This window comes from Chionomys nivalis, chromosome 23 (genome assembly GCF_950005125.1).
Source record: "Chionomys nivalis chromosome 23, mChiNiv1.1, whole genome shotgun sequence".
Classification (NCBI taxonomy): Eukaryota; Metazoa; Chordata; class Mammalia; order Rodentia; family Cricetidae; genus Chionomys; species Chionomys nivalis.
Window position 1 is genome coordinate 33,494,243 of NC_080108.1, and position 10,818 is coordinate 33,505,060.

Genomic DNA, 10,818 nt, shown 5'->3' on the forward strand with positions numbered 1-10,818 from the left:
TCATGTGTATTAGTGACTAGTTCGCAAAACATGAATGAAATTTTCATTCTATCTTTCTTGGAGAAGGGAGACCTATAGTATTCACAGAAAAACAAATTTTGCCTTATACATTAACCACGCCTGTAACACATGGCTAGAGAGATTGTGGATCCAGAAGCAGGACTATCATCTGCAAATTACATGAAGTCATATCATTTCTTATTGTGATATATATATATATATATATATATATGTGTGTGTGTGTGTGTGTGTGTGTGTGTGTGTGTGTGTGTGTGTGTGTTTGTGTATGTGTGTGTGATTTCCCTGGGTTCTGACTACAAATATCAACAAAACAAAATAAAACTGTTGTAGGAAGATCTGCAGCTTGTGATTACCTGCCTATTGGGGCGTGGCCTCTTATACTATATACGAGGACTCAGAACCTTCATCTGTCCTTTTTTTCCTTCCTCCTTTCTGCCCACTGTTTGGACTTTGGGATTCAACAGGTCAAGTAGAGGATTCTGATTTGTGAGTTTACCCCTAAATACATAACTATGTATTTCTGTTTTCTGAGCTAGTGTGGGATTTCTTTCAAGTGTTCGTTCATCACTTAGTTCGGTCCACACAAAACACCTGTGTCAAGTAGGAGATGATCCTTTATATCTGACTACCAAGTTCTTCACTGTGGCTAAATATTTAAAAACTGCAATTTCTGCGAGTAGATGGGTGATTATGAATTTGTGCTGCAATTGCCTCTTTCTGCTGTCATTTTGTGATATGTCATGTCAGAGTCCCAATGTACAATGTTTGAGTGTTTAAATTTCATCAGTTATCCAATATATATGAGTGCCTGAAATGATATGCTTGTTTGTAAGTGGAAATGTTATTTTTGCCCCTTCTCTTAATGTTCTCAGTTTGCATACTGTATGCAATAGTGTCTGGATATTAAGCAATATTCTGAGGCATTACTTTTAGAAGAAAATATTAATAATACTTGTATACTTTCAGGAATTGAACATTTGTTAATATGATATTGTGTGCTACCACAAATGTATGCATGCATTTGGCATCAATTTTGATTTTACGCAGCCACATCATACTCTTAACATAGTCTGCTCAATATTAATGTGAGAATATTCAAATTTTAATAAATCACATCTTAAAAGAGAAGCATCACCTTCAGGAAGAGGATCCTACTTGCTGCCTAAAACACAGGATCATATGACTCAGAGCTATAATGCTGGGAATCAAACAACCCTGACTTTTATCCTTTTCACTGGCTGTGCTTCCTGCAAAAGTGAGTAGCAGTCTGCCTCGTCTGGGCAATTTTACAATTGGGCTTTGATTATACCCAGGTCCAACTGTGACTTGGACTATAGCCAGAGCCTGATTGGAAAGAACGTGCACTGCTGATGCTTTTATTAGCGTTCATGAGTTCTGATTGAAGAAGAGTGTGCAGTCAAATTAAGAAGGAAATAAGGACCAATGAGGAGAGTGATCTTAATTCCACCAATAAGGGCAAAGACTGTGATAATCTTCGAGATCTCTATCAGAGCTGTTGACTCATTCTTGTCCCCACCTGAATGTATTTTTCTGCTGAAGCTGAAAAATTAAAAGTGCAGGTGAGGGAATGTGTAATTTACCCTGGGCTCTGGTTCCAATTATCAATAAGAAAAATTGATAATCCTCTGGCAAGTAGGGAGTGGTCCTATATACAGTTGTTTGTGCCAATATCCTGGTGAGCTAAATGAAAGCTTCAGTTCATGCCAGGAATCAGTGTGATTGTAATTCTAGGCTGCCAATTGCTGCTTGCTTCTGAAATGCCATATCATATCATTTGCAAATATATGAGTTCCAAAATTATTTCTTTTCTACTGTATGCAAATATGTTTGCATGTATTTATGTATATATGTATGTATGTATATGATTGTCTGAGAAGAGATTTTTTTTAAGACAGGGAATATTTTATTTAAAATCCATCAGCGAAATGGATGGCTTGGGTCTATGACAAATCCTTCATATTTCAAAGCATAAGTCAGTAACTGTACGAAAGCACATACAAATTAGCTGATCAGACCATACTTTATGTTGGAACACAATACACTTCCCTGTAAAAGCAGCACCTTTGTGACATTTAATTTAGTATTCCTCTCCTTCCTCACCCTCTCCTTCAACTGAATCAACACCAACCTCCTCATAACCCTTCTCTAGGGCAGCTATGTCTTCACAGGCCTCAAAGAACTCCCCCTCCTCCATACCCTCACCCACATACCAGAGCACAAAGACATGCTTGGCATACATCAGATCAAACTTGTGATCTAGACAAGCCCAGGCCTCAGCGATGGCTGTGTTGTTGCTCAGCATGCACACAGCTCTCTGGACCTTGGCCAGGTCTCCACCAGGTACCACAGTGGGAGGCTGGTAATTAATGCCAATCTTGAAGCCAGTGGGGCACCAGTCCACAAACTGGATGGTACGCTGGTCTTGATGGTGGCAATGGCAGCACTGACATCTTTGGGAACCACATCACCATGGTACAGCAGGCAGCAAGCCATGTATTTACCATGGTGAGGGTCACATTTCACCATCTGGTTGGCTGGCTCAAAGCAGGAATTGATGATCTCTGCTACAGAAAGCTGCTCATCGTAGGCTTTCTCGGCAGAGATGACAGGGGCATATATGGCCAGAGGGAAGTGGATAGGAGGGTAGGGCACCAGGTTGGTTTAGAATTCTGTCAGGTCAACATTCAGGGCTCCATCAAATCTGAGGGAAGCAGTTATGGAGGACACAATTTGACCTATCAGCCTATTTAGGTTAGTGTAAGTGGGGCTCTCAATATCAAGGTTTCTACGACAGATGTCATAGATGGCCTCATTGTCTACCATGAAGGCACAATCAAAGTGCTCTGGAGTGATGTGGGTGGTGAGGATGGAGTTGTAGGGCTCAACCACAGTGGTGGAAACCTGGGGGTCTGGGTAGATGGAGAACTCCAGCTTGGACTTCTTTCTTTTTCTTTTTTTTTTTTTTTTGATTTTTCGAGACAGGGTTTCTCCGTAGCTTTTGGTTCCTGTCCTGGAACTAGCTCTTGTAGACCAGGCTGGCCTCGAACTCACAGAGATCCACCTGCCTCTGCCTCCCAAGTGCTGGGATTAAAGGCGTGAGCCACCACCGCCCGGCTTGGACTTCTTTCTGTAATCAATAGAGAGCCTCTCCATCAGCAGGGAGGTGAACCCAGAGCCAGTTCCCCCGCCAAAACTGTGGAAGACCAAGAAGCCCTGAAGACCTGTGCACTGATCAGCCAGTTCGCGAATTCTGTCCAAGACAAGGTCAGTGATCTCCTTGCCAATGGTGTAGTGTCCACGGGCAGTTATTGGCAGCATCTTCCTTGCCTGTGATGAGCTGCTCAGAGTGGAAGAGCTGGCGATAGGTACCGGTGCGAATTTCATCAATAAACGTGGGTTCCAGGTCTACGAACACTGCCCGGGGCACATGCTTGCCAGCGCCTGTCTCACTGAAGGAGATGTTGAAAGAGTCGTCACCTCCCTCAATGATCTTGTCACTTGGCATCTGGCCGTCAGGCTGGATGCCAAGTTCCAGGCAGCAGAGTTCCCAGCTGGCATTGTCGATCTGGACACCAGCCTGGCCGACGTGGATGGAGATGCACTCACGCATGGTTGCTGCTTCGTGGCTTTCCAGAGGATGGCGGAGACAAGCAGGAGGTGTTGCTTCTTACAGCGCGACTCTTAGGTGGTCGATGTAAGAGAACCTCCTGAGAAGATATTCTTGTGCTGTAAAGTGCCAATGTCAATTTCAAGTCCTACACTGCTCATTCCCGATTTGCATACCGAGTAATGGTGATTAAGCAATACTCTTCTGTCTTCCTTTTAAAGTAATATTCATAATACATGCATATTCTGAACAATTTCACATTTGTTTGTATGATTTATGTGTGGTTCTTCATGTGTCTCCATGCATTTGGCATTAATTTTGTTTTCACAGAGCCAAGTCATAGTCAGAAATTACTCTGTTCAGTGATAATATGCCAGTATTAAAATGTTGAACCTATTCACCACATTCCATTCACCAGAATTTTCCTTCAATCACCAATCCATCCTTAGTACATATACTCGTACATATACTCTTTTCCCTTTTCTGTGACATCTGTTTCAGGTAAATTACCTGTCAGTACATGAATATCAGCCTACTACTAGCACATGGTCAAACTCTTATTGCTAACAGAGCTGAAGATATTGTCTTTCCCCTTTCATCAGCTGTTTAAATAAAAGACAACTCTGATAAGGTTTGGCTTCAGGATTCTTCCACAGGATAACAAGAATTTCCCATGAGATTTATAATGAAAAGGTTATGTACACATATTCTGTTGATGGGAATTCAAGAGTAAAACCATGCTGAAATATCCATTACATACAAGTTACATGCAGAAGTGTATTAGAAATATCAGAATGACATATTGCTTCTGACAGGTATACAATTTGCCAATAATGGTATACAAGCAGGAGAGGGAAACTCAGAATTCTTACGCTTACTCCTTATGCCTCCTGACCTGGTATTGGATGGTAATGCTACCATACCTGAATTTCAATATTTGTATTATAATAATAGGTGTCAATGGTACACATTTCCAAACAGTAATATCTTTTATCTAAGTGACTCTAAGCCAAATCTAAACAGAAAAGCAAAAATATATAGAGAGAATATTACCCAGAGGCCCCACAGATATTCATTGAACATAACCAACTATTCTACATTCCTATCTCTGCTGCTTTCTTTGCCTTCCCACACTTTCAACATTTGTTTTCTGCCCCCTGGATAAAAACCTTTAATTCAATCAAGTATATCTCCTGTACATTTTTAATCCTGCATATTTGGAATAAAGCAATGCTGAGAAATCTTCTATATATAAATCCTATATATAAATGTATCCTAAAGCCATATATTCTCCTTTTCCTTATTTTTGAAAATAGAGTCAATTTAACTATTACTTACACTTTTATAGTCTTAGAAACTGTCCTCCAAGTTATTAATATAGCTATTCCCTCTCCTCATACCTGTTCTGCTTTGTTAGTGTCAAAGCCACAGATAACAGAACTGCAAACACATCTCTGTAAATTTGATTAAATTACCAACTTCTCCAAATGTTATAATTTACCAGCAGTTAGCCCTTTGTAAGTTATTAGATGCTAGGTTCCCAAAGATGTGTCTGGCATTTTCAGTATATCATCCTTAATCATCCTTAATTAAAACTTAAATATGTCATTCACAGCAAGACAAATTATACCCAACACAATAACCAAGCCTACTACACATAGATAGGGAGATAGTGGACCCTGAAAAAGAAATTCCATCTGCAACCTGCCTGGAGCCTTATAATTTCTATGTATGCTATAAATATTTATCCCTACACCCCCCAAAACAGTAAGTCTTACTGTCAAAAAAAGCAACATTTTACACAATTGTGCACCTGCTAAAATGGGAAATAACACCATATTGTATTCAACCACACCCAATCAATACAAACACCTATGTATTATTCCTAGACCAGAAATTATTGCATGCAATTGGCAGACATTGTTTATGATTCAAGAATAATATTATCTATTGTGAATAAAGTGTCTTCTAAGAGACATAGGAAATTCAAAAATCATAGAAATTTTAAAACTTCAATGTCAAAAAGATGCAAATAAAATTACAACAAAAACCAAAAAGTTTAGCATAACAACACCCTAACTTGCCATGCTAACACAGATAGAAAACTCTCTACACTTCTCACATTTACCAGCAAAGCCAGAACACAAATATGGATGCTCCATTTGCACTGTATAATCTTCTTCAGACAAATTTCCATTCCAATTATAAAAGTTAAAAACTGTTACTCTTGCCGGGCGATGGTGGCGCACGCCTTTAATCCCAGCACTTGGGAGGCAGAGGCAGGTCGATCTCTGTGAGTTCGAGACCAGCCTGGTCTACAAGAGCTAGTGCCAGGACAGGCTCCAAAGCCACAGAGAAACCCTGTCTCGAAAAACAAACAAAAAAAAAAAAAAAAAAACTGTTACTCTTAAGTACAAATTAAGTACATGTAATGGTAAGTTAGATTTGTATTTGCATATGTAGGATAATATTTTTAATAAGTTCTATTTACTCTTACATCTAAAAGAGCAGACATGGAATTGATTGGGAAGCAGAAAGAAATATAGATAAATATAAAAAGAGTGCTTAACATATAATTTGCAACTAGGTCAATGAAGCATACACAAACACACACATACACACACATATGTCTATTCAAATGAATACTCAAAAGTACAAAAAAAAATTAAAGGGGGCTGGAGAAATGGCTCAGTGGTTTAGAGCACTGCCTGCTCTTCCAAAGGTCCTGAGTTCAATTCCCAGCAACCACATGGTGGCTCACAACCATCTGTAATGGGGTCTGGTGCCCTCTTCTGGCCTGCAGACATACACACAGACAGAATATTGTATACATAATAAATAAATAAATATTTTAAAAAAAGTACATATACATACATAAATCCACAACTATATACTTACACATATACATATATATTCATTAAAAAGGAATTGGAGAGTTACTGCAGCATCTGCACATCTTATATCGTGAAGGGATATAAGAGATATCTTTCTCAGTAGCCAGAGATATTTTGTTTGCTTTTTGACTAAGGGCATTCCTTTTGACCCCCATTAGAAGTCACACAGACTATTTCAAAATCATGGGTTTACCTTCCAACATTATGACCAAAATTTATTTCTGAAATTATTAAATATTTATGTCATTATAGAACAGAAAGCCATCTGCTACCTAGATAGAAGCTTCATTACATCTGACAGGCCTGAAATTTACTCTGTACATTACTGGAGAAGCAACACAACTCTTCATTCTAATGAACTACTTGCCCTAAAATAGAATGCAGTGAGCAATTTTCAGACATATTAAGGCCAAAGCTGCTTAAATTTCATGAGAAAAATCAACTATATTTGAAAAATATGATTAAATCCATGAGAAGAAAAAAATAAACAACACTGTTTAAATGTCCAAGAATCTGAGACTACAAGAGTCACAATCTTAGGCAAAAAATATTGCTCAAATTCTTCTCAAGGAATATAGAGATAAACTGAGCACTAATGACATATTGATATACCCATCGATCAATGCATCAAGTGTCCCTAATCAGAGATGTTTCTTTATGCCCTACAAGGAATAAAACAATGATATGCAGTGGGGTGCCTTCTATATTATTTTACATCCATTGTGGTAATAAGATGTGAACCTACTTGTCTTCTTCAAGGCCCTCACTTAAATCCTTGAAGATCTATATTGAAAAGAATGCAGAAAGATTCTCACAGACTCAGAAGAGATGGATGAATTCATATTAATTATGTTTTCCAGCCTCAACTTTACTATAAGACATAGGAATTCAGAGTCTGAAGTAACAGACAGAAGAACTACATAGGATCAAAACATAGAAAAACATGAAAACAAAGAGAAAATAAAACTGGTGTGTTAAATTTTCAACATAAGTGTGTAATTGTAATGACACTCTATAAATACCAGGAATGAACAGATATCATCGATCTCATGGCTGGTGTGATGACATAGAGAAGAATGCACTGACAAGAAGGAAAAACAAATTTCTAGAGTTTGTGTAAGTCAAATTGCACAGGAAATACAAATCAGCATTGCAGAGTACAACTTCTGCTGGTAAATGACAAAATGATAAGAAGGATTTATTTTTACAATTCAATGTTTTTTTCATTGTCTAAACAAACTATATTTTACATTCCAATCCCAGTTCCATCTCTCTCCCCTACTATGCCTCCCCTCACCATCACACCACCACACTCCCCATCCATTCTTCATAAAGGGTGAGGCCTCCAATTGGGAATCAATAAAGTCTGTCCCACCACTTGAGGCATGACCTAAGCACTCTTTCCTTTATCTATGATTAGCAAGTTATGCCTCTATAGGAAATGAGCTCCAAAAATGCAGGTCATGCACTAAGGATAAATATTGGTTCCACAATTAATGGCCCTACAATCTTCCCAAACCAGACAACTGTCACCCAAATTCAGAGAGCCTGGCTCAGTCCTACACAGGTTACCCTGCTCTCAATCTAGAGCTAGTGAGCTTCCATGAACTCTTGTCAGCTGTTTCTCTGGGTTACCATACCATAGTCTTGATCCCTTTGCATATACTATCACTCCTTCCTCTTATGACTGCATTCCAAGAGTTTGGCCCAGTGCTTAGCTATGGATCTTTGCATCTGCTTCCATCAGTTTCTGGATATAGGTTCTATGGTAGCAATTAAGGTAGACATCAGTCTGTATACAATGGAAGGACAGTTAAGCCACTCTCTCCACTATCGCTTAGATTCTTAGCTGTGGTCTTTCTTTGGATTCCTGGGCAAGTTCCTAGTGCTAGGCTTCTCCCTAACTCTATAATGGCTCCTTTTATCAAGATGTTTCTACTATATTTTATTATACACTCATGCCTTGGGTGACAGGTAGATGGTATCTATTAAATTTACAGCTTGATATTTTCATAAACTAGTGCTTGCTAATGCACATACAATACTATAGCAATCCCATAGATTAGATCACAGTGCCAATAAAGGGAGAATGGATCCCAACACATCTGTCAGACACTAATGTCTAAAATGGATTATCTTACTCAAAATAATGCAGCACTTCAAGATTTAAGGATTTCATATATTAAGATGGAAGCAGAAAATTCAGATGCAGGATCTCTTTTTGTTTTGTTTTGTTTTGTTTTTCGAGACAGCGTTTCTCTGTGGTTTTGGAGCCTGTCCTGGAACTAGCTCTTGTAGACCAGGCTGGTGTCGAACTCACAGAGATCCGCCTGCCTCTGCCTCCCGAGTGCTGGGATTAAAGGCGTGTGCTAAGAAGCAGGATCTCACTTGCTGCACAGAATATGGATTATGTGACTGAGAGATATAATGCTGGGAATCAATGAATCACAGCCTTTGCTGATTTCCACAAGCTCTGACTCCTGCACATGTCAGGAGCTTTCTAACTTGTCTGTGCCAATACTTAGTCAGGCTTTGGTTAACTCCTTGTCCAGCTGGACTAGTGCCTGAGAAACATTAACATACTACGTTGAGAAACTGCTTGTTTTATAATTTTTTTAAAAAAATGCTGGCTGGTCCCGAGCAGCTGGCAGTGGGTCCTGGCCTGAGCAGTGGGGTGCTGGGCAGCCAGTCCCAAGAGGCACCAATCCCAGGTAGAGCTCAGCCATGTGGTGCTGGGCTGGTCCCAGCAACACCAAATCCCTGGAAGGTGCAGTTTTACAGTGGTGAATGGCTGAGCACCGAGCAGGTGCGAGACATGTGGGCAGATACATCATATGGATCAGAATTGGATATTTATTACTTAGGGAGGGAAGGAGAAGAAGAGGACACACACACACAGAGGGGGGGGGAGTGGAGAAGTGAGGAAAGAGGCAGAAGCGAAGCTGCCTCTCCAAAAGGAAGAAGGAAGAGAGAGAGCTCAGGCTGGAAGCTGATGATCAGCCTGGCTCAGTGGATGGGGGAGGGAGTGGGTGTGGCTTGTCTCTTAAAGAGACAAAAACCATAACAATCCCAGCTTTTTTTTTTTATAATAAAAAGCGGGAGACTAGACACCACAGTTTGACGGAATTGGGGTGGTGGGTTCTCAAGACTGCTTCTGGCTTATTTGTGGGTGTCATCTTGGGCGGGGGGGAACCTGAGAAGGCTGGGTGCTGGCCACATCTTGGCATAGCTGGTCTCTTTGCTCCTGACTGGTGTGTGTGGCATGGAAATGTCTGGTGTCTCTTATCCTGTTTAAGGTATTGACAGAACAAAGAACAAAGTTAAATTAAGGAAAAAGAAAAAAAAATAGGACCAGGGGATTGAGGGGGATGTATCTGACCTGTTTAAGGTGGATTCTTTAATTCGGTTCCCTGGAACTCACAAGAATTTCTTGGGTTTGTGAAAACAGAAGTTTTAGACACATAATGACTGTGGCATATTTTTGTACAATGAAAAGTATTTTTTAAGACTATGGAAGGCAGCATAAGAGAGATTTTGATTTGAAATTTGTTTGGCAAAACCTCTCAGCTATCAAACTATAACAGAGATCTTTGAGAAGGATAAGATTTTACTTGAGTTAATGATTAAAAAATGACAGAGAACTTATTTGGTTGGTACCCAGAGCTACTCTTTTTTGGGTCCTCCATGGTCACTGAAGGTTGCACTTCAACTTTGCTGTTAAGCTCAGGGCCTACCAGGCTCCATAAGACCCTATGGGCTAAGAAATCTCTAAGAAGACAGGCCTACCTTGACCTGAGCAGCTAGGCTGTCTATTCCAGCGATTCTGTCCATGTCTGGAGATCTTTAGTTTAGATGAAAGGCAGTTTTACCCAATGGTCAGCACTCGGCGGTAGAAGCGAACTGTGGATGGAAGTTGTGTGTCCATCTGTCTTCTGTCTTCTTTGGAGGAAGTAGAGTGTTGCTGCTAGGAGCCAACCTGTTTTTTTTTTTGTTGTTGTTGTTATGAAAAGTTTTTTTAATAATTTAATATTTAAATATCACATTCCCCAGATCTCTGAGCAGTTGAGGGCTGTTTATTAGGTATAGCTGCAGTATAGAATCTGCCTGGAAGCCTAGGTCTGAGCCTGACTGTACTGGCTCTTAACAGGTAAGATTTATACTTGTAAAAAGACAGAAAGAAGAAACTGTTTGCAATAGAATGTTAATGGCAAACTGACAATAGTAGAAAACAGCTTAACATGTTTTAAATGAGGTATGATTAAAATAAGACATTTT

At 39.7% G+C, this 10,818-nt stretch overlaps 1 pseudogene; it reads right to left on the reverse strand.

Annotated features, from left to right (window-relative positions):
* Nucleotides 1–2,119: 2,119 nt before the first annotated feature.
* Nucleotides 2,120–3,659, reverse strand: LOC130865095 (tubulin alpha-1A chain-like; annotated as a pseudogene).
* Nucleotides 3,660–10,818: the final 7,159 nt, after the last annotated feature.